This window comes from Biomphalaria glabrata, chromosome 2, assembly GCF_947242115.1.
Source record: "Biomphalaria glabrata chromosome 2, xgBioGlab47.1, whole genome shotgun sequence".
NCBI classification, from domain to species: Eukaryota; Metazoa; Mollusca; class Gastropoda; family Planorbidae; genus Biomphalaria; species Biomphalaria glabrata.
The window spans coordinates 21,431,994-21,454,026 of record NC_074712.1 but is presented as its reverse complement, the minus strand read 5'-3'; the positions used below and the strand labels follow the sequence as shown (position 1 = coordinate 21,454,026).

Below are 22,033 nucleotides of genomic sequence, written 5' to 3'. Positions count from 1 at the left end.
TAGAGATTATGTGCCCCTGAAAATTTTCTTCGCTTATTAAAGTAATTCATGTGGAGTGCCTGCGTTACAGTTACTGTCTTTGTAAAGGGGAAAACCAGTTCTAAGTACGACAGAATGTCACAAGCGAGACATAATCATTTCTACCACTACATGTTTCAATCGTATCTAAATAAACATTTCTCTTAAGTCAATACTAAAAAGTGCTGTAGAAAGTACAGGTACGGGGAACTAAAATCTTTTGGAAAAAAAAATTCTATATAAATATGCACTTGGCAATTTTCAAACGGGACTGAAGGAGAGTGAGGGCTCTACATGTGATATTTTTTTTATCACGGCCGTTAACCCCGAGATAACATTTCCAATATTAAATAACCAGACCAGGTCCTTCACGCTTCAGTACCAATGGAGACCGAACTTTTGACTGCGATTCTCAAAATTTCTATTTGTTTTTTCAACAAAGTATAAATTATTTTTTTTTGTGATTTGTTTCTACAGAAAGCTGTTTGAGTGTTTAAGTGTATGGTTTATAAACACTGTACGGAATACAATCATAATTCTACATGAGATTATAAGCAGCTGTACTTTGGAGCTAATACCTAAAAGCCTGACGGACGAGAGTCACTGTGTAATAACTGTTAATTGTGGCACTTTATCAATAAGCTGGCACCCCCGTGGACTTCTCTGTGTAGAAAGAGCTAGAGATAGTCTATTTTTAGGGAATATAAGTTTGTGTTCATTGCCTTCTTTTGTTGTAAGTTGTTACGTAACATCAAACTTATGGCAGAAATGTCTCTTCAATTTCTGGTAGTGATTGTACTTTTAGGTAAGTTGATTGAGTTTGTGTTTGACATGGTTAGGGTTACGTTACATGATATCCAAACGAATTAACAATAGAAAGTAGATCTAACTGGATGACCGAATCGAAAATTCACCGACCCTCCTTAAGTCGATTTCTTATGAAACTTTTTTTTAAGTGTAAAAACGTCTTCACCTATTCCTTAGTCTTTTGGACAGTTGGGGCACCACACTAGATCCGTTGACCGTCTTTCTCAATTCCTGCCTGTCTCTTGCCTTTGATAGAATCCCTTTCAAAGACAAGGCCATCCATTCTTTTTTTTTTGTTGACTTCCCATCGCTTTCTCTGTCCACCTCTTCTTCTTTTTTTCTGGTACTGTTCCCTGAAGGAACAATTACCATTTAGAAGAGTTAAAATTATGTTGCGTTAAGGGTGAGTTTAATTATCTTATAGATGTCTGTCAAACCTAACAAACTGCTACTCACGTTGAATATCTGAGCTCTCTAAAACTTAAATCCTCATCTAAGAACAGCGTTATGAGTGATAAAGGAGACAAAATATGTAGGTTACAGTTGGGTCTTAGTAACTAAATTAAATGCTGCACTTTTTCTTTATCTTCCGGCTCGAGGACATTGCCTTTATGTTTGACCTTCAATCTATTTTTTGTATTGGTTAACAATAGAATTGTGTTCTATCTAGAGAAATAATAGAAGATAGAATACTGTACAATAAAGAAACGCCATGGCTTAGCAAAGAATAAATCTCAGAACATTCTATAACAATACTTAGGGTTTTCAGGCAAAGTAGGAAATATCTACGTTATTTCATACCTTTGACTAGACTAGAAATAGCTTGGTTCTCTTTAGAATAACTTCTTTGGAGCGAAATATAAATTATCCACAATAGAATTTTTTTTTAAATAAATGACCTTTATCTACACGTTTAAAAATGCAAAATGAACAACAGGAAATATGAAGATTAAAAAGAATTGCCATATGTATTGTAAGATCTTGTTTTTTTTACAAAGCGTATATCAACTCACTCTGTATGTGGGACCTATGCGTGGTAACAAGTTTGTACATTTCTTCCACACACAATCTCCTATCAAGCTGAAATTCGGCACAATTATTTCTTTTACCTGACAACATAAGAATCAATAAAAAAAAATATTAAACCAGTTAAATAATTAACTATTAGGAATTAATTTTTGTTTGGTTTCGAACAAGGGAAAGAAACTACACTTGACTGGTGTGATGGTATACGTTAAATTAATCCCCCTTTATACTTTGTATGTCACCGCTTTAAAGTTTGAAGCTAAAAATAGATAACTCTTAGAATTTTCTATTTTATAAGCCCATCCCTGGCACAGTGGTTAATGTACTGACGTCAGGAGGCTGAGGAGGCTTAAACCCTCGAGTTCGAATTCAGATCGTTCACCTCATATATATATATATATATGAATTGAATTTATTTAAAAAAGCGATCACCCAGATACCCCCTCTTTCTCTCTCCACCCCCTTCCTACTGGTCCCGACAAGTGATATGATCATAGCGTATTGGGATAGTGTTAGGGTTAAAAGTAAAACCAAAGACTTTTGCGTTTTCAGCGCGTCACAATCCACTTCTTTTCCAGTTTCTTTAACCCAACCTTTTCCTTTCATATTTCGTTAACCCAACCTTTTCCTTTAATATTTTTTTAACCCAACCTGTTCCTTTAATATTTGTTTAACCCATGAAGAATGTGTAGTCTGTTTAATAGTTGGAATTTAAGAATGATGTCCCACTTAATAGACTACAAAAGAGTCATCGAAAGGTGCTTCATTTATGTCCCGTTTTATCTCTAGACTAGCTCACACATATCAGTCACGTTTTTTGAATTTTTGTGCATAACTCTTTCAAGGTTCTGTCTGTCCCTACATAGCCAATTGCCCAAACAAAAGTAATGCTCGAAAAGGTAAGAATCTGTGAGATAAACCTAGACAGCACTGATGTTTTGTTGAAGTCAGATTCTGTGAGATAAACCTAGACAGCACTGATGTTTTGTTGAAGTCAGATTCTGTGAGATAAACCTGGACAGCACTGATGTTTTGTTGAAGTCAGATTCTGTGAGATAAACCTGGACAGCACTGATGTTTTGTTGAAGTCAGATTCTGTGAGATAAACCTAGACAGCACTGATGTTTTGTTGAAGTCAGATTCTGTGAGATAAACCTGGACAGCATTGATGTCTTTTTGAAGTCAGATTCTGTGAGATAAACCTGGACAGCACTGATGTTTTGTTGAAGTCAGATTCTGTGAGATAAACCTGGACAGCACTGATGTTTTGTTGAAGTCAGATTCTGTGATATAAACCTGGACAGCATTGATGTCTTTTTGAAGTCAGATTCTGTGAGATAAACCTGGACAGCACTGATGTTTTGTTGAAGTCAAATTCTGTGAGATAAACCTTGACAGCACTGATGTTTTGTTGAAGTCAGATTCTGTGAGATAAACCTGGACAGCATTGATGTCTTTTTGAAGTCAGATTCTGTGAGATAAACCTGGACAGCATTGATGTCTTTTTGAAGTCAGAATCTGTGAGATAAACCTTGAAAGCATTGATGTCTTTTTGAGGTCAGATTCTGTGATATAAACCTGGACAGCATTGATGTCTTTTTGAAGTCAGATTCTGTGAGATAAACCTTGAAAGCATTGATGTCTTTTTGAGGTCAGATTCTGTGATATAAACCTGGACAGCATTGATGTTTTGTTGAAGTCAGATTCTGTGATATAAACCTGGACAGCATTGATGTTTTGTTGAAGTCAGATTCTGTGAGATAAACCTGGACAGCATTGATGTCTTGTTGAAGTCAGATTCTGTGATATAAACCTGGACAGCATTGATGTTTTTTTGAAGTCAGATTCTGTGATATAAACCTCTACAGCATTGATGTTTTGTTGAAGTCACATTCTGTGAGATAAACCTGGACAGCATTGATGTCTTGTTGAAGTCAGATTCTGTGATATAAACCTGGACAGCATTGATGTCTTGTTGAAGTCAGATTCTGTGAGATAAACCTGGACAGCATTGATGTCTTTTTGAAGTCAGATTCTGTGAGATAAACCTGGACAGCATTGATGTCTTGTTGAAGTCAGATTCTGTGAGATAAACCTGGACAGCATTGATGTCTTGTTGAAGTCAGATTCTGTGATATAAACCTGGACAGCATTGATGTCTTGTTGAAGTCAGATTCTGTGATATAAACCTGGACAGCATTGATGTCTTGTTGAGGATCATAAAGCAATCAATTCTTTTTTCAATACCCGCTCTCATCACATTGGAAGTATTGTCACGTGATTCATCTTAAGTCTCTGTGCCATCATTCACCAAATGTTTCACCACTTTTTGATTAGCATTGGCTCGCTGAACAATGTTCCGAAGTCAGAATAGTTTGATGTCTCGTCTTCTTTTCCATTTGTATGTTCACACATCATGGGGCAGCACAATAACGTCCAAGCTTCTAGTGGGCGGGGCTGGGGGATGGAAGCGGCAGTGTTCGAACTCGCGACCACTGTGACAGCTCGAAATCCCAAGAGCATATCATAGGACCTGTCGTTTGTGAATACCTTCTGTAGTCTGACTAGCTTTCTTTCTGTGCCGGTAAAATAGAGAAATAAATAAGTCGAATTTAAACAGCTGGAATTGTAAAAGTGTTAGGTTAACGTAATAGACTACCAAAGAGTAATAAAAAAGTAGCTTTTGGTTATTTATTTATCTTTAAGGTACCATTTCCATTTATTTTTGTTTGGCAGCGAGACCAATGGTTATAGAAAACATGATCACTGACTTGCACCATCACAAGCTGTGGGCAGTTTAGACCATTAGTTCGCTGTGACGTCACAGGTCTGTACGACGTGGTAACGAGCTGCTGGTCTCCCCTGACGCCACGCCCAAGGTCAGGGTTGAGGCCTGCTATGACGATTGGTCTCGGTTGCACACGTCAAAGGCCTTGACCTTCCACTACTTTTCTACTGCCACAACTAATGTACTGCTGAATGTACTTTTGTTCTCTCCATGTCAGTTTGTGTCAACAGCTCTGTAGTCCAGTGTGCAACACCCGAGCCTGAACTGACCTGCTCTGACGCAGTCCATATGTGTAAAAATGATTTCGCAAACTCGGATAAAAAAAGGTAAGTGGATGGGAGTGTACAGAGGAGGCAGCTACCCAAAGAAAACCTTACTGACTGACTGACTTACTTACCTAACCCTATACCTCCCCATGAGGTAAGACAAGCTTGAACGGCTGGACTATCAGAGTTAGTTTAGCTCAATATCGCTTGTGTTATGTAGCATTGAACAAAGTTCCAAACCAGAAGTTTGAGTCACTTTTTAAACTTACTCGGAGATTTGAAGGAGAAACTTAAGAATGTCAAGGACGCTACATTGAACTTCAAAAATGCGAAATAAATATAAAAATAGCAAACAGAAGACGTTTTAACAAATGATTCTGCTGTGCTAAAATGTGGCTTTAAACAAATGATTCAGCAGTGCTAAAATGTGGCTTTAAACAAATAATTCTGCAGTGCTAAAATGTGGCTTTAAACAAATGATTCAGAAGTGCTAAAATGTGGCTTTAAACTAATAATTCAGCAGTGCTAAAATGTGGCTTTAAACAAATAATTCAGCAGTGCTAAAATGTTGCTTTGTAAACAAATAATTCTGCAGTGCTAAAATGTGACTTTGTTAACAAATGATTCTGCAGTGCTAAAATGTGGCTTTAAACAAATGATTCAGCAGTGCTAAAATGTGACTTTGTTAACAAATGATTCTGCAGTGCTAAAATGTGGCTTTGTAAACAAATAATTCTGCAGTGCTAAAATGTGACTTTGTTAACAAATGATTCTGCAGTGCTAAAATGTGGCTTTAAACAAATGATTCAGCAGTGCTAAAATGTGACTTTGTTAACAAATGATTCTGCAGTGCTAAAATGTGGCTTTGTAAACAAATAATTCTGCAGTGCTAAAATGTGGCTTTTAACAAATAATTCTGCAGTGCTAAAATGTGACTTTGTTAACAAATGATTCTGCAGTGCTAAAATGTGGCTTTTAACAAATGATTCTGCAGTGCTAAAATGTGGCTTTAAACAAATAATTCTGCAGTGCTAAAATGTGGCTTTTAACAAATAATTCTGCAGTGCTAAAATGTGGCTTTGTTAACAAATGATTCTGCGGTGCTAAAATGTGGCTTTGTTAACAAATAATTCTGCAGTGCTAAAAAGGGACTATGTAAACAAATAATTCTGCAGTGCTAAAATGTGACTTTGTAAACAAATAATTCTGCAGTGCTAAAATGTGGCTTTGTTAACAAATGATTCTGCAGTGCTAAAATGTGACTTTGTAAACAAATAATTCTGCAGTGCTAAAATGTGGCTTTCTTAACGAATAATTCTGCAGTGCTAAAATGTGGCTTTGTTAACAAATGATTCTGCAGTGCTAAAATGTGGCTTTGTTAACAAATGATTCTGCAGTGCTAAAATGTGGCTTTGTTAACAAATGATTCTGCAGTGCTAAAATGTGGCTTTGTTAACAAATAATTCTGCAGTGCTAAAATGTGACTTTGTTAACAAATAATTCTGCAGTGCTAAAATGTGGCTTTGTTAACAAATAATTCTGCAGTGCCAAAATGTGGCTTTATTAACAAATGATTCTGCAGTGCTAAAATGTGACTTTGTAAACAAATAATTCTGCAGTGCTAAAATGTGTCTTTGTTAACAAATAATTCTGCAGTGCTAAAATGTGACTTTGTAAACAAATAATTCTGCAGTGCTAAAATGTGACTTTGTAAACAAATAATTCTGCAGTGCTAAAATGTGGTTTTGTTAACAAATGATTCTGCAGTGCTAAAATGTGACTTTGTAAATAAATAATTCTGCAGTGCTTAAAATGTGACTTTGTAAACAAATAATTCTGCAGTGCTAAAATGTGGCTTTAAACAAATAATTCTGCAGTGCTAAAATGTGACTTTGTAAACAAATAATTCTGCAGTGCTAAAATGTGACTTTGTAAACAAATAATTCTGCAGTGCTAAAATGTGGTTTTGTTAACAAATGATTCTGCAGTGCTAAAATGTGACTTTGTAAATAAATAATTCTGCAGTGCTTAAAATGTGACTTTGTAAACAAATAATTCTGCAGTGCTAAAATGTGGCTTTGTTAACAAATAATTCTACAGTGCAAAAATGTGGCTTTGTTTACAAATAATTCTGCAGTGCTAAAATGTGACTTTGTAAACAAATATATCTGCAGTGCTAAAATGTGGCTTTGTAAACAAATGATTCTGCAGTGCTAAAATGTGGCTTTGTAAACAAATGATTCTGCAGTGCTAAAATGTGACTTTGTAAACAAATAATTCTGCAGTGCTAAAATGTGACTTTGTAAACAAATAATTCTGCAGTGCTAAAATGTGGCTTTGTTAACAAATGATTCTGCAGTGCTAAAATCTGACTTTTGTAAACAAATAATTCTGCTGTGCAAAAATGTGGCTTTGTTTACAAATAATTCTGCAGTGCTAAAATGTGACTTTGTAAACAAATATATCTGCAGTGCTAAAATGTGACTTTGTAAACAAATAATTCTGCAGTGCTAAAATGTGGCTTTGTTAACAAATGATTCTGCAGTGCTAAAATGTGACTTTGTAAACAAATAATTCTTCAGTGCTAAAATGTGGCTTTGTTAACAAATAATTCTGCAGTGCTAAAATGTGGCTTTGTTAACAAATAATTCTGCAGTGCTAAAATGTGGCTTTGTTAACAAATAATTCTGCAGTGCTAAAATGTGGCTTTGTTAACAAATGATTCTGCAGTGCTAAAATCTGACTTTGTAAACAAATAATTCTGCAGTGCAAAAATGTGGCTTTGTTTACAAATAATTCTGCAGTGCTAAAATGTGGCTTTGTTAACAAATAATTCTGCAGTGCTAAAATGTGGCTTTGTTAACAAATAATTCTGCAGTGCTAAAATGTGGCTTTGTTAACAAATGATTCTGCAGTGCTAAAATGTGGCTTTGTTAACAAATAATTCTGCAGTGCCAAAATGTGGCTTTGTTAACAAATGATTCTGCAGTGCTAAAATGTGACTTTGTAAACAAATAATTCTGCAGTGCTAAAATGTGGCTTTGTTAACAAATAATTCTGCAGTGCTAAAATGTGGCTTTAAACAAATAATTCTGCAGTGCTAAAATGTGACTTTGTTAACAAATGATTCTGCAGTGCTAAAATGTGGCTTTGTTAACAAATAATTCTGCAGTGCTAAAATGTGCCTTTGTTAACAAATGATTCAGCAGTGCTAAAATGTGGCTTTGTTAACAAATAATTCTGCAGTGCTAAAATGTGACTTTGTAAACAAATAATTCTGCAGTGCTAAAATGTGGCTTTGTTAACAAATAATTCTGCAGTGCTAAAATGTGGCTTTGTTAACAAATGATTCTGCAGTGCTAAAATGTGGCTTTGTTAGCAAATAATTCTGCAGTGCTAAAATGTGGCTTTGTTAACAAATAATTCTGCAGTGCTAAAATGTGGCTTTGTTAACAAATAATTCTGCAGTGCTAAAATGTGGCTTTGTAAACAAATGATTCTGCAGTGCTAAAATGTGGCTTTGTAAACAAATGATTCTGCAGTGCTAAAATGTGGCTTTGTTAACAAATAATTCTGCAGTGCTAAAATGTGGCTTTGTAAACAAATGATTCTGCAGTGCTAAAATGTGGCTTTGTAAACAAATGATTCTGCAGTGCTAAAATGTGGCTTTGTTAACAAATAATTCTGCAGTGCTAAAATGTGACTTTGTTAACAAATAATTCTGCAGTGCTAAAATGTGACTGTGTTAACAAATAATTCTGCAGTGCTAAAATGTGACTTTGTTAACAAATAATTCTGCAGTGCTAAAAGTGGCTTTAAACAAATGATTCAGCAGTGCTAAAATGTGGCTTTTAACCAAAAAAAACGCCTAGCTTAACAACACTTCCTTGACTTTGTACACCGGATACACCATAAAGCTGATCTTGTTATAGCTTGTATAGCACGTTTGAAAATCTCCAATGGTCTACACTCTAGAGAAAAAAAAAAGGTTTATATTTGATCCTCATCTACTCTACATCAGCACTTAGTACCATTCTACAGCTGTGCTGGGTCGGACACTTCTCCCACATGGTAGACGACCGCAGGCGATCTTCTTTTGTGAGGCTTAAATAGACCGCCGTAGGACAACAACTTTGTCCGCGCGAGATGTGGACAAATATTCAGATCGCAACTGGGTTTGCGTAGCTATGTAAAACACTGCACTCATTCTAAATCTTAGGTATCGAGACATTATCGTTAGATTTATATACGCAAAAATACCATTCACTGATCAAGAGATCTCATCAACTGTCGTACGGATTCGCAGGAAATTTCGTACATATGTTCCTCGAAAAATAATATTTTTTTAAAAAAGCTCATTTGTAAGTGATACGTTTTTATAAGACTTAATCTGACATGCTTATTGTCTCGAACCTGTCCTTTCTTAATTAAAACGTTTTTTTCACATTTTTTTTAAAATAGCTATTCTTACTGAGACAAAGGCGTTACAGACATTTTTTTCTGTTATACGAAACACTTTTTCCGTACATTCAGAATGTACATTTGGATACCAAAATTGTATTAAATAAATATTTTTTTTAAATATGGGGGGGGGGAGAATTTTGTTGGTCTATTGGCGACTTTCCTGCTCGGTGCTCTATGGCCCATCTCTATTGTGGACCTATGAGTGAAGTGGGTATCTGGGACTTGGACTGGGAGAAGGATTCCGTGCTGCCTTTAGGCGGTCAACTAACAGAACTCAGCTCGAGCGGGATTCGAGCCCCTTGTTAGATAGCCAAACGGTTTTTAACACTAAACCACACAATATAAATTTGTTTTCATTCTTAAAACTCTGTCTACAGAGTTCTTGAGAATAAGATGCTAGAAGGTGCTCGGGGATAAGATGTCATATAGTGAACAGCGAAAATCTATTTGTTTTTCACACCTTTATTGATAGTCGAACATAACACAAAAGAAGTTGGTGTTTCCTTGTAAATACATATCGATACTCAATCTAACCTGTAGACCTTTCATTGCAGGCATGATGTGTTACTGTTGATACAATGTCTTAAGGCAGCTAGCTGTGACGACAATGACGATGATACAGCCATGAGAGACAAGGAAGTTTACATTGCACGGACTAATGTCCTCCACTGTAAGCTCAATACGCAGTTACTGATAAGCAATTTACTCTTTAGGCTGGCTTCCTCGCAGCTATTTTCTCTTCATGCTGGCTTCCTCGCAGCTATTTTCTCTTCATGCTGGCTTCCTCGCAGCTATTTTCTCTTTAGGCTGACTTTCTCGCAGCTATTTTCTCTTCAGGCTCACTTCCTCGCAGCTATTTTCTCTTCAGGCTCACTTCCTCGCAGCTATTTTCTCTTCAGGCTCACTTCCTCGCAGCTATTTTCTCTTCAGGCTCACTTCCTCGCAGCTATTTTCTCTTTAGGCTGACTTCCTCGCAGCTATTTTCTCTTCAGGCTCACTTCCTCGCAGCTATTTTCTCTTTAGGCGGACTTACTCGCAGCTATTTTCTCTTTAGGCTCACTTCCTCGCAGCTATTTTCTCTTTAGGCTGACTTCCTCGCAGCTATTTTCTCTTCAGGCTCACTTCCTCGCAGCTATTTTCTCTTTAGGCGGACTTACTCGCAGCTATTTTCTCTTTAGGCTGACTTTCTCGCAGCTATTTTCTCTTCAGGCTGACTTCCTCGCAGCTATTTTCTCTTCAGGCTCACTTCCTCGCAGCTATTTTCTCTTTAGGCTTACTTCCTCGCAGCTATTTTCTCTTCAGGCTCACTTCCTCGCAGCTATTTTCTCTTCAGGCTCACTTCCTCGCAGCTATTTTCTCTTCAGGCTCACTTCCTCGCAGCTATTTTCTCTTTAGGCTGACTTCCTCGCAGCTATTTTCTCTTTAGGCTCACTTCCTCGCAGCTATTTTCTCTTTAGGCTGACTTCCTCGCAGCTATTTTCTCTTTAGGCTAACTTCCTCGCAGCTATTTTCTCTTCAGGCTCACTTCCTCGCAGCTATTTTCTCTTCAGGCTCACTTCCTCGCAGCTATTTTCTCTTTTGGCGAACTTCCTCGCAGCTATTTTCTCTTTAGGCTCACTTCCTCGCAGCTATTTTCTCTTCAGGCTCACTTCCTCGCAGCTATTTTCTCTTCAGGCTCACTTCCTCGCAGCTATTTTCTCTTCAGGCTCACTTCCTCGCAGCTATTTTCTCTTTTGGCGAACTTCCTCGCAGCTATTTTCTCTTTAGGCTCACTTCCTCGCAGCTATTTTCTCTTCAGGCTCACTTCCTCGCAGCTATTTTCTCTTCAGGCTCACTTCCTCGCAGCTATTTTCTCTTCAGGCTCACTTCCTCGCAGCTATTTTCTCTTCAGGCTCACTTCCTCGCAGCTATTTTCTCTTCAGGCTCACTACCTCGCAGCTATTTTCTCTTCAGGCTCACTTCCTCGCAGCTATTTTCTCTTCAGGCTCACTTCCTCGCAGCTATTTTCTCTTCAGGCTCACTTCCTCGCAGCTATTTTCTCTTCAGGCTCACTTCCTCGCAGCTATTTTCTCTTCAGGCTCACTTCCTCACAGCTATTTTCTCTTCAGGCTCACTTCCTCGCAGCTATTTTCTCTTTAGGCTCACTTCCTCGCAGCTATTTTCTCTTCAGGCTCACTTCCTCGCAGCTATTTTCTCTTTAGGCTCACTTCCTCGCAGCTATTTTCTCTTCAGGCTCACTTCCTCGTGTCGCTACCTGGTTTTTCGTGTAGGTGTAGCGGCGTGGGTACGTCCGTGTGATGTAGGTACCTCTTCTGGTACGGCTATAATACTCCTCTTAGCGATGTACTTTATTAGACGCACTAGATTTGCAAGTGCGCAACATTACTAATATACTAAAGTCTCCAATGACAACATTTATAATTACTGATGAACACACTGGTAGCAGACTTAACGTTTATTATATATAGGATAAATTACAGAAAATACTGGCGACTTCAGCCGTCACAAAATATACACCAATAAATACTGGCTGTCCATGCCATGTGGAATAAGTAATCACATCAATGAAATGTTCAAAATATAAATCCAAAGAAAACTCTCAAGTTAACATTAAATCAAATTCATTAAGGTACATATTACAGACAGAGAAAATCGTACCTCCACTCTCTGCTGGAGTTCTTCACTAACTAACTTTGACCCTTATTTCAGAGTCCTTTAACTTATTCACATAACCTCGTGCTTGCCCGCACGGAATGTTACAATAGGTGACTGCGTGTCACTTCATGTCACAGAGGTTCTAAAACTGGACTGTGACATACGCCCCACACTCCAAAAAGATTTTTGACCAAAAATCTTTGACAAATATATTTTACATAAATACCACTGTACAAATATATATGAGCTTAGTCCATTATTCTATCAAGTGCTGTAAGTTCACTTCCAATTGCTCATATCATCTTATATAATCTTAGTAATTATGTATAACATCATATAAATTACTGAGTCCAAAATGTATAATCATTTATATACTTAATTCACTGAGAGCAAAATCACTGAAATGTCACATTAATTGTAATGAAAAGTACCTCCATCAAGTGTTAACAAACTTTATGCATACATTTGTACTGAAAAAAAATTTGTACAAACAATCACATGCTACTCAATATAAAAAAGGAAAAAAATATACAAGTTATTCCACATCCAATGTTTTACTATAATTGTAGGTGCACAACATTATCAATGTGTATCATTTGACACACTGAGTAAATTTACTCAAAATGATTACAGAAAAAAATTTCATATTTATTTACAACTGTGATGTGCTGTGTCAAAATATTATTCTAAGTTTTGCCATCATCAAGAAAAATAAAATAAAAAAAAATTTTCAGATACATGTCAATCCAGTTCAAGGTTGACCTTGCATAAGACTACTATAAATAGTCTGAGTGTAGTATTGAAGTACAATAGTAAACAAATTTCCATTGTAGTATTCAGGTGTGTAAAAAATTTTAGACAATATTTACATCTGTGAGTTGTTATGAAAAAAAAGATTCAGGTCAACAGTTCAAGTAGTTCACTGTTGTTTACATCTCATTGTTTACATTGCTGTGCACAATCAGTAATGAAATACAATATATACACACAAAATAAACACATCTGGCATTTGTCATATTACAAGTTGACAATAAAATACAATGAGTAGAAAATAGATGATCTGTTATTGATCATAAGCATAAATGTCATCATGACCCACAAGAAAAGTGTAACAATAAAGTGTCATGACCTATTTGCAAAATGTGTAGAATGTTAATTTGACTAAGTTGACTGCTACTACTTGTTTCTAAGTGCCTTGTACTGGCCACCAAATGTCGCTACCTGGTTTTTCGTGTAGGTGTAGCGGCGTGGGTACGTCCGTGTGATGTAGGTACCTCTTCTGGTACGGCTATAATACTCCTCTTAGCGATGTACTTTATTAGACGCACTAGATTTGCAAGTGCGCAACATTACTAATATACTAAAGTCTCCAATGACAACATTTATAATTACTGATGAACACACTGGTAGCAGACTCAACGTTTATTATATATAGGATAAATTACAGAAAATACTGGCGACTTCAGCCGTCACAAAATATACACCAATAAATACTGGCTGTCCATGCCATGTGGAATAAGTAATCACATCAATGAAATGTTCAAAATATAAATCCAAAGAAAACTCTCAAGTTAACATTAAATCAAATTCATTAAGGTACATATTACAGACAGAGAAAATCGTACCTCCACTCTCTGCTGGAGTTCTTCACTAACTAACTTTGACCCTTATTTCAGAGTCCTTTAACTTATTCACATAACCTCGTGCTTGCCCGCACGGAATGTTACAATAGGTGACTGCGTGTCACTTCATGTCACAGAGGTTCTAAAACTGGACTGTGACACCTCGCAGCTATTTTCTCTTTAGGCTGACTTCCTCGCAGCTATTTTCTCTTCAGGCCTACTTCCTCGCAGCTATTTTCTCTTCAGGCTCACTTCCTCGCAGCTATTTTCTTTTTAGGCTCACTTCCTCGCAGCTATTTACTCTTTTGGCGAACTTCCTCGCAGCTATTTACTCTTTTGGCTGACTTCCTCGCAGCTGATTTCTTCTCGCTATCCCTTTAAAAGTATACGATTGTGTGTGTATGTGTGTGTGTTTTGGTTTTAGTATCTGAGATTTTTTATAAATGGAGGTAAATAAATAAATGGAAAGAATGTTTGTGTATCAGGTGTTCGAAAGATAAGTGAAGTATTTGATTAAACCTGTTCAAGTTTATATACACTTTGCAGCAGTTTCTAGCAGTTTTCTGCAGTGTAGAATCCTATTTCTGAGCTCTTTCCCTTGTAGTATAAAGGAGTTCTGGCGTCCTTGACATTGTTTCTATTCAGACTGAAACTGAAACCCCTTGATAATAATATTGTCTTGCTCCTACAGATTTCAGAACAATGCTAAATTTATAACACTGGGCGTCCGACAGAAAAATCTCCAACGAGGGTTAGATTTGGAAAGATTACAATTGATTAGATAAGTATAAGCAATACTATTAATAGTTTTTTATAGCAATAAAAAGGAAAATAATTCAGATCTAGATTGAAGTACCAACACGTTTCTCCACCTAAAAATATTTAGAGCAACATTCTTTCGATTCAAGATGTCATATTACATTCTTGTGTGTCGTAATTTCTCAACACTATCTCTTCAAGATCCAATCCTCTCCAAAATATCAATGTCACGTTTCTAAGGATGCTGGGTGATCGGGATGTGACTCATTAGAAATGAGCAAATATTTCTGTTAGAGACAAAACTTAGATTCTATAGGACGTCAAATTAGGCATATAGTGATATAGCTAAGTTTAATATTTCTTCAACGAAGTCATTATTTATTTTTGTCTGTCCTCAGATTCTCCTCTAGATGACATGGAAAATGGCGCCAAATCAGCACCAGTTGTGTCAGCTGTAACTGTGATACTCTCTAACATGGCAGCACTAGTCATGATTCAAAGAAGACAGTAAACTGAGTTATTACTAATACAACAACAAAATATGAACTGAGTTATTACTAATACAACAACAAAATATGAACTGAGTTATTACTAATACAACAACAAAATATGAACTGAGTTATTACTAATACAACCAAAAATATGAACATTTGTCATTGAATATTTGCGCTTATATTAAAACTTCACTGCACGTGAAACATTTTAAAAAATTAAATTGTTAAGAGAATACGCTATTCTGTTAAAATGTAACTTACGATTCTGTTAAAATGTAACTTACGATTCTGTTATTATGTAACTTACGATTCTGTTATTATGTATCTTACGATTCCGTTATTATGTAACTTACGATTCTGTTATAATGTAACTTACGATTCTGTTATTATGTAACGTACGGTTCTGTTGTTATGTAACTTACGATTCTGTTGTTATGTAACTTACGATTCTGTTATAATGTAACTTACGATTCTGTTATAATGTAACTTACGATTCTGTTGTTATGTAACTTACGATTCTGTTATTATGTACCTTACGATTCTGTTATAATGTAACTTACGATTATGTTGTTATGTAACTTAGAGCCTGTGTAAGGGGTTTGCGAGGGGAGACATAGTGTATCACAGCGCTTGATGGGGGCCCCTCTTAATAGATGAATCAGTAGTGTACGAGTTCTACGATGTGCCCCTGGGGCCCGCAATCCCCTTTTCACCTGCTTGGAACTTAACATTCTGCACATCCAAATTTTCTTTTTATATTTCCTATAAGCTAATTGCCACAAACTGTACTACAGTCAAACTTAGGTAAACAAGCTGTACTACAGTCAAACCTAGGTACACATCTGTACTACAGTCAAACCTAGGTACACATCTGTACTACAGTCAAACCTAGGTAAACAAGCTGTACTACAGTCAAACCTAGGTACACAAGCTGTACTACAGTCATACCTTGGTACACATCTGTACTCAGAGGCGTAACTAGGGATTTGGGGGCCCGGAGAGATTGACCTCTTTGGGGCTCCTTGCATTTTGACATTCGACATATGACATGAGATAATGTACGCAAAAATATATAAGCCCCAAATCAAATTGGTACAGTATATCAGTAAACTAAACAAAAATTAATCATCAAGACTCTTTTAATGAATAATACCTTTGTTTATTAGCTAAATAATGCACTAGTGACAAATCTAAATTGATATCGCTTCACGTCGTGCAGCAAAGAAATCTATAACATCAACTACATCGATACTTTCTAGTATTTGTGACTTCACTGACATTAAAATCATGATAAGCTTTCTTGCGTCATTGTGCTCCTGAGATAGCTTTTGATGAACTTGAGCTTTGAGAATGATCTCTCACATGACGTAATGGAAGTGGCCTGAGTTAGCGGTATTCGGAGGAGGTTGCAAAGCTTGAGCACACGTAATTCCCATATGAATCCTGTTTCCTCAATATGTCTATTGGTGATTGTATTACTGTTTGTTGATGAAAAGTGCTCGTGCATCAATGACATCATTGAAAAAGCGATTTTCCATTTTATTTCATCATACAAACAGGAAAAGTAGCACAGTTTGTCACAAGCGCGTCTTCATCTAACAGGTGTCTTGGTTCAAGAAGAAACCCAAAGGTATCCATTTTCTTTCCAGCCTTTGGAATCTTCCCTTCATCTCCATATGAAATCTGTCCATCACATCTGTTGCAACACGTTTGAATTGCAGTTCTATTGACAGTCCTACATTAGAACTCAACTTTCCATCAAGTCTTTTCTTTCTTCTGGTTGTTTTGATTACAGGGAATCCATAGTATTCACTACCTTCTTTTGCTTTTTCGATGGATTGGGTTTTTATCAGTTTCTCATCATTTTGCAGAAAGCATGAAAGGGTACTAATTTCTTTAGCAGCTTCCCGTATATGCAGTCCAGACTTTTGTAGTTTCTTCCGAACTATATTAATTGGGCGCAGGAGCTTTGACCAGAATTCAAGATAGGCAAAAAATTCTTAATTTTCCACTGCATGAAGAAGATTCTGTGCTAATATTATATGGTATTACGTCATTGTTGGTTGTTTATGTTTTGTGCGAAAGCAAGAGGATTCAGAGCATACAAAAGTGGGAAAGATCCATATCTCGTAATATAGAAATACTCCGATAAGAGGACTGCCGTATACACAATCACAACTGCTGACGAGTAGAAGACTCAGGGAATCATTCCAACTGATCACAAACTATTGAAACCATCGGTAGCTCAAAATGCAGAGACATTACTCAACGAACGACAGATGAAAAGCAAAGTGAAATACGAAGCAAAAGCAAGACTACCTAAAGATTATTCTGTCGGAGAGTTCGTCTAGGTCAAACATGGCAGAAAGCAGTGGTCATAAAAAAAAAACATTCAGCACCCAGATCTTACATCATAAAGACAAACGATGGAAAAACATAGGCTACAGAATAAGAGTTTCGATGAAGACATCTCTGGGTACTATGATACCGATGAAGACAATGAACTGCAAACTGTTGGAACAAACGAAACAGACAATTATAGACCAACGTCTAGAGAACTTGTTGTGCCAGTCAAGACAACAAGAAGTGGACGAATTGTTAAAGTTCCTAGTAGACAGGGCCGGCCTTATGCCACTGCAGCCTATGCGGTCGCAGTGGGCGCCGCGCTTTCATAGGCCCCGCGCTAATTCCAAGTGTACATTATTAAATTAAACAATTATAACGTATATAAAATAACAGGGTTTTCGCGACCTCCTGATTTTCCAGAGCCTCCAGGAAATCTCCTGAAAAGGCAAAATATACGATAAAGTCCTGAACTTTTTTTGAATTTATTCAAATCTCCTGAAGAATAGACGAAATTGACATTTTGGGGTGCCAATAAATAAAAAGTGGCATTGCGAGCTTTTATTTGATAAAAATTTATTGCAAAGACGAAAGTAGGCCTATTTTCTAATTCAAAAAAAAAAAAAAATTTTGACATAATGATTATCCCTACCCAGACTAGGCCCCGCGCGATCCGTTTCGTATAGGGCCCCGCAAATGCTAGGGTTCAGTAGATATCACTCTTAAGAACTTTAAAAGGAAGGGTGTGATAATAACTTCAAAAGGAAGGATGTGTTAATATTATATGATATAACGTCATTATTTATTTTTTTTTATGTTTTGTGCGAAAGCTAAAGGATTAGATGTAAATAAAAAGAGAGTTTCCATTGGATTGAGGAAAGATGAATAAAGGGGTAATAACTCGAGTGTGAAGTTTAATTCTGAAATTATAGACGCCAAACCCGAATAATGGACAATTTTATCATTATTAAGAATAACTTTTAGATCTGTTATACTCGATTCTGTAAATTTTGCTTCAAGGTTAATTAGTGTAGCTATATAATACTCGCCATTTAGATCTATTATTAGTAAAGGTAACAAGATACCTGGAATTCGCTGTATATAATGCAGTTTTATTCGTGGCAACAAAGTTTAAAATATAACACACATTTTAAAAAAAAAAAAAAATTGATCTCTGTGGGAAAAAAATATTTTTAAAATATCAACAAAAATCTAGGTTTAGTCTTTGTGATAAATTTAATCCATAAATGTTGAAAAAAAAACACCCGTTGACACTATTTGTCAATCAAATATATTAATTTATGTATTAACAAATAAATTTCGGACACCCATTTGGGCCCCCCCCCAGGTGGGGGCCCGGGGGGATTTTAAAATTACCCCCCCCCCCTTAGTTACGCCACTGTCTGTACTACAGTCATACCTAGGTACACATCTGTACTACAGTCAAACCTAGGTACACAAGCTGTACTACAGTCATATCTAGGTACACATCTGTACTACAGTCCTACCTAGGTACACATCTGTACTACAGTCAAACCTAGGTACACAAGCTGTACTACAGTCAAACCTAGGTACACAAGCTGTACTACAGTCATACCTAGGTACACATCTGTACTACAGTCAAACCTAGGTACACAAGCTGTACTACAGTCAAACCTTGGTACACAAGCTGTACTACAGTCATACCTAGGTACACTTCTGTACTACAGTCAAACCTAGGTACACATCTGTACTACAGTCAAACTTAGGTACACATCTGTACTACAGTCAAACCTAGGTACACATCTGTACTACAGTCAAACCTAGGTACACATCTGTACTGCAGTCAAACCTAGGTACACATCTGTACTACAGTCAAACCTAGGTACACATCTGTACTACAGTCAAACCTAGGTACACAAGCTGTACTACAGTCAAACCTAGGTACACATCTGTACTACAGTCAAACCTAGGTACACATCTGTACTACAGTCAAACCTAGGTACACAAGCTGTACTACAGTCAAACCTAGGTACACATCTGTACTACAGTCAAACCTAGGTACACATCTGTACTACAGTCAAACCTAGGTACACAAGCTGTACTACAGTCAAACCTAGGTACACATCTGTACTACAGTCAAACCTAGGTACACATCTGTACTACAGTCAAACCTAGGTACACATCTGTACTACAGTCAAACCTAGGTACACATCTGTACTACAGTCAAACCTAGGTACACAAGCTGTACTACAGTCAAACCTAGGTACACATCTGTACTACAGTCAAACCTAGGTATTCTACTTTAATTCATTTCAGATTTTTGGTTGTGAATTGAATTGTTCAATGACGGAAACATTTGTTCCCCTAAGAACTAATGTAGTGTCTATATACATACTCGTTCTTACGGACCAGACACCATTGTAAATATGTCTCTAATGTAAAACTAAATATATAATATATGTCTCTAATGTAAAACTAAATATATAATATATGTCTCTAATGTAAAACTAAATATATAATATATGTCTCTAATGTAAAACTAAATATATAATATATGTCTCTAATGTAAAACTAAATATATAATATATGTCTCTAATGTAAAACTAAATATATAATATATGTCTCTAATGTAAAACTAAATATATAATATATGTCTCTAATGTAAAACTAAATATATAATATATGTCTCTAGTGTAAAACTAAATATATAATATATGTCTCTAATGTAAAACTAAATATATAATATATGTATAAAACTATGAAAAATAACAAAAGTAAATAAACATCTATTGACCTAGGCTAATAAAGTCAATTTAAAACATTTTATGTAAAGCGGCCATGGCTTTACAACAACGCTGTGATGGCATAAGGAGGAAGGAGAGAAGGTGTAGGGCCTACAGATTTAGAGTACCCCTTCCGTGAAGTAATTCTCATTCTGACTTTATCAGAGCTCGTTGACTTGGATAAGTCATGACCTATGACCTACTGCGAAGCACGTGGTTGTTATATTCAGCCATCATTTCTTTTATTTTCAGTTCAAAATTCATTCTGTCTTCCTTTTTGTTCATTGAAGACTTTCTGGAAACCTTTGCTTCCAAGTGGGCTGCAATGTAACGTTCGGGTCTTCCTTCAATAGCGGGCAGAATCTACCAGACGTAACTCTCGGCCGGTGTTGGCCGGCTTTCCCTAGATGTTCGACTTCCAGAAATCTGTTCGGGATCAAAGACACTTTGGACTCAAATAAAATGGTCCAATACCAAAGTACAAATTTAATACTATTCATGAACCACTGTGACTTGCTCTAGATTTCATAGCTATGAGTAGGCCTATCTCATATTTGGAGTTAGTTGTTTATTTGGAAACAACTGTTTTATGTATATTTTCTGGTGTAAAAACTGTTTTATGTATATTTTCTGGTGTAAAAACTGTTTTATGTATATTTTCTGGTGTAAAAACTGTTTTATGTATATTTTCTGGTGTAACAATGTCTTTAATGGGTTCCTTGTACTATTTTTTTTTACCTTACTGTAATGTTGTTGTTATTGTTTTTTGGGGGTTTTTTTGCTTTTGTTTTTACTTTTAATTGTAATTTTTTCTCGAACGTAACTACATGTAATAGTTTTTTGTTGTTGTTTTTGTTTTTTTAATTCGATTGGTTTATTAACATGGTTGATTCATTTATTTTTTTTATTTTTTTTTTGGGTACAATAAATGTTTTAAGTTTCAACTTAAGTGTACAATTATCTAAAGGGACAAATCCTACATATTTAGGTATAAAGGAAGGATAAATTTCCTTTGCTGTTATCAAACAAAATAATTAATTACCATTAATTGATTGACTAATTGGTTACTGTTTTTATTGATTCATGCATTGTCTACTGCAATGAATAATTGTGCAAAGTTTCAACTTGATTCAAGAATGGGTGTGGGAGAAATAACGTGTTCAAACTTTAAACCAGAGTGAGTCCATATAAGCTTTGTAATAAAGCATTGTCTTCGAGTCCGAAGATCTAATTAAAAGGCGTAATCCTAGTCTTTATGGGAATATGTACAGCAAGTTGTGGCTTTTCTAGTTTTTACTTTTACGTGGAAATTTTGTCAAGCATCGTCATTGTGTACCATGGTTTTAACTTCTTAGGATTTTGTAACCGTCTGCTCCTGACTTTGTTGTAACTTTTAATTGGTTCTCAGATCTTTATTTGTGCAGCTATAGACTTGAACAGACAGAAAAAAATGTTCTGGAGATAATAAACATTTATATTCAACTCATATGAAAACACAAAACCATTTCAACTAATATGTTGCTGTATTCGAAGTTTACTTTTATAATTTAGATGATGCTCTGATAATTTGATGTCGACTAGCATTTGATTTTTAGTGCCTTCGTACACCGTAGGGCCTACAGTTTAAATACTACAAAATCTAAAGGAATAAAAAAAATTAAAGTGTAATTATTGTTTCGAGTTTGTGTTTGTTTCTTTTTTTTTGTTTGTGTGTGTGTGTGTGCGTGTGTGTGTGTGTGTATAAAGGGAGTGATCGTCGTGTCTATTCTTAGCCTTCAAAGTTGAAAAACAACAACAAAATTAACAAGGTTACAAAGACAGTTTGTGTGGAAACACAAACTCAAAATCGGTGCCCCGAAGTGGTCCACCCAGGCAGGTAAAAAGGCAGGTTTCAATATTTTCAGAAAGAATATCAGAATGAAATTCTATCAAAGACAAACGACAGAGAAGAATGAAGAAAGAAGGTTGAAAGATCTTGTGTGGTGCCCCAGCAGTCCAGCAGACCCAAAGGATAGGTGAAAGTGAA

General features: G+C 36.1%; 1 long non-coding RNA gene across 6 annotated transcripts; it reads left to right on the top strand.

Annotated features, from left to right (window-relative positions):
* The first annotated feature begins 353 nt into the window (after positions 1–353).
* LOC129924519 (uncharacterized) lies at positions 354–21,684 on the top strand. Of its 6 annotated transcripts, XR_008776475.1 has the most exons (6): positions 366–823; positions 4,857–4,965; positions 9,924–10,039; positions 14,804–18,932; positions 19,136–19,165; positions 19,224–21,684. It is a non-coding gene; the product is annotated as an uncharacterized LOC129924519 (long non-coding RNA). The 6 variants fall into 6 exon arrangements; XR_008776476.1 differs by having other exon boundaries at positions 354–823; positions 14,804–19,341; positions 19,458–21,684; XR_008776473.1 differs by having other exon boundaries at positions 360–823; positions 14,804–19,165.
* The last annotated feature ends 349 nt before the right edge of the window (positions 21,685–22,033 follow it).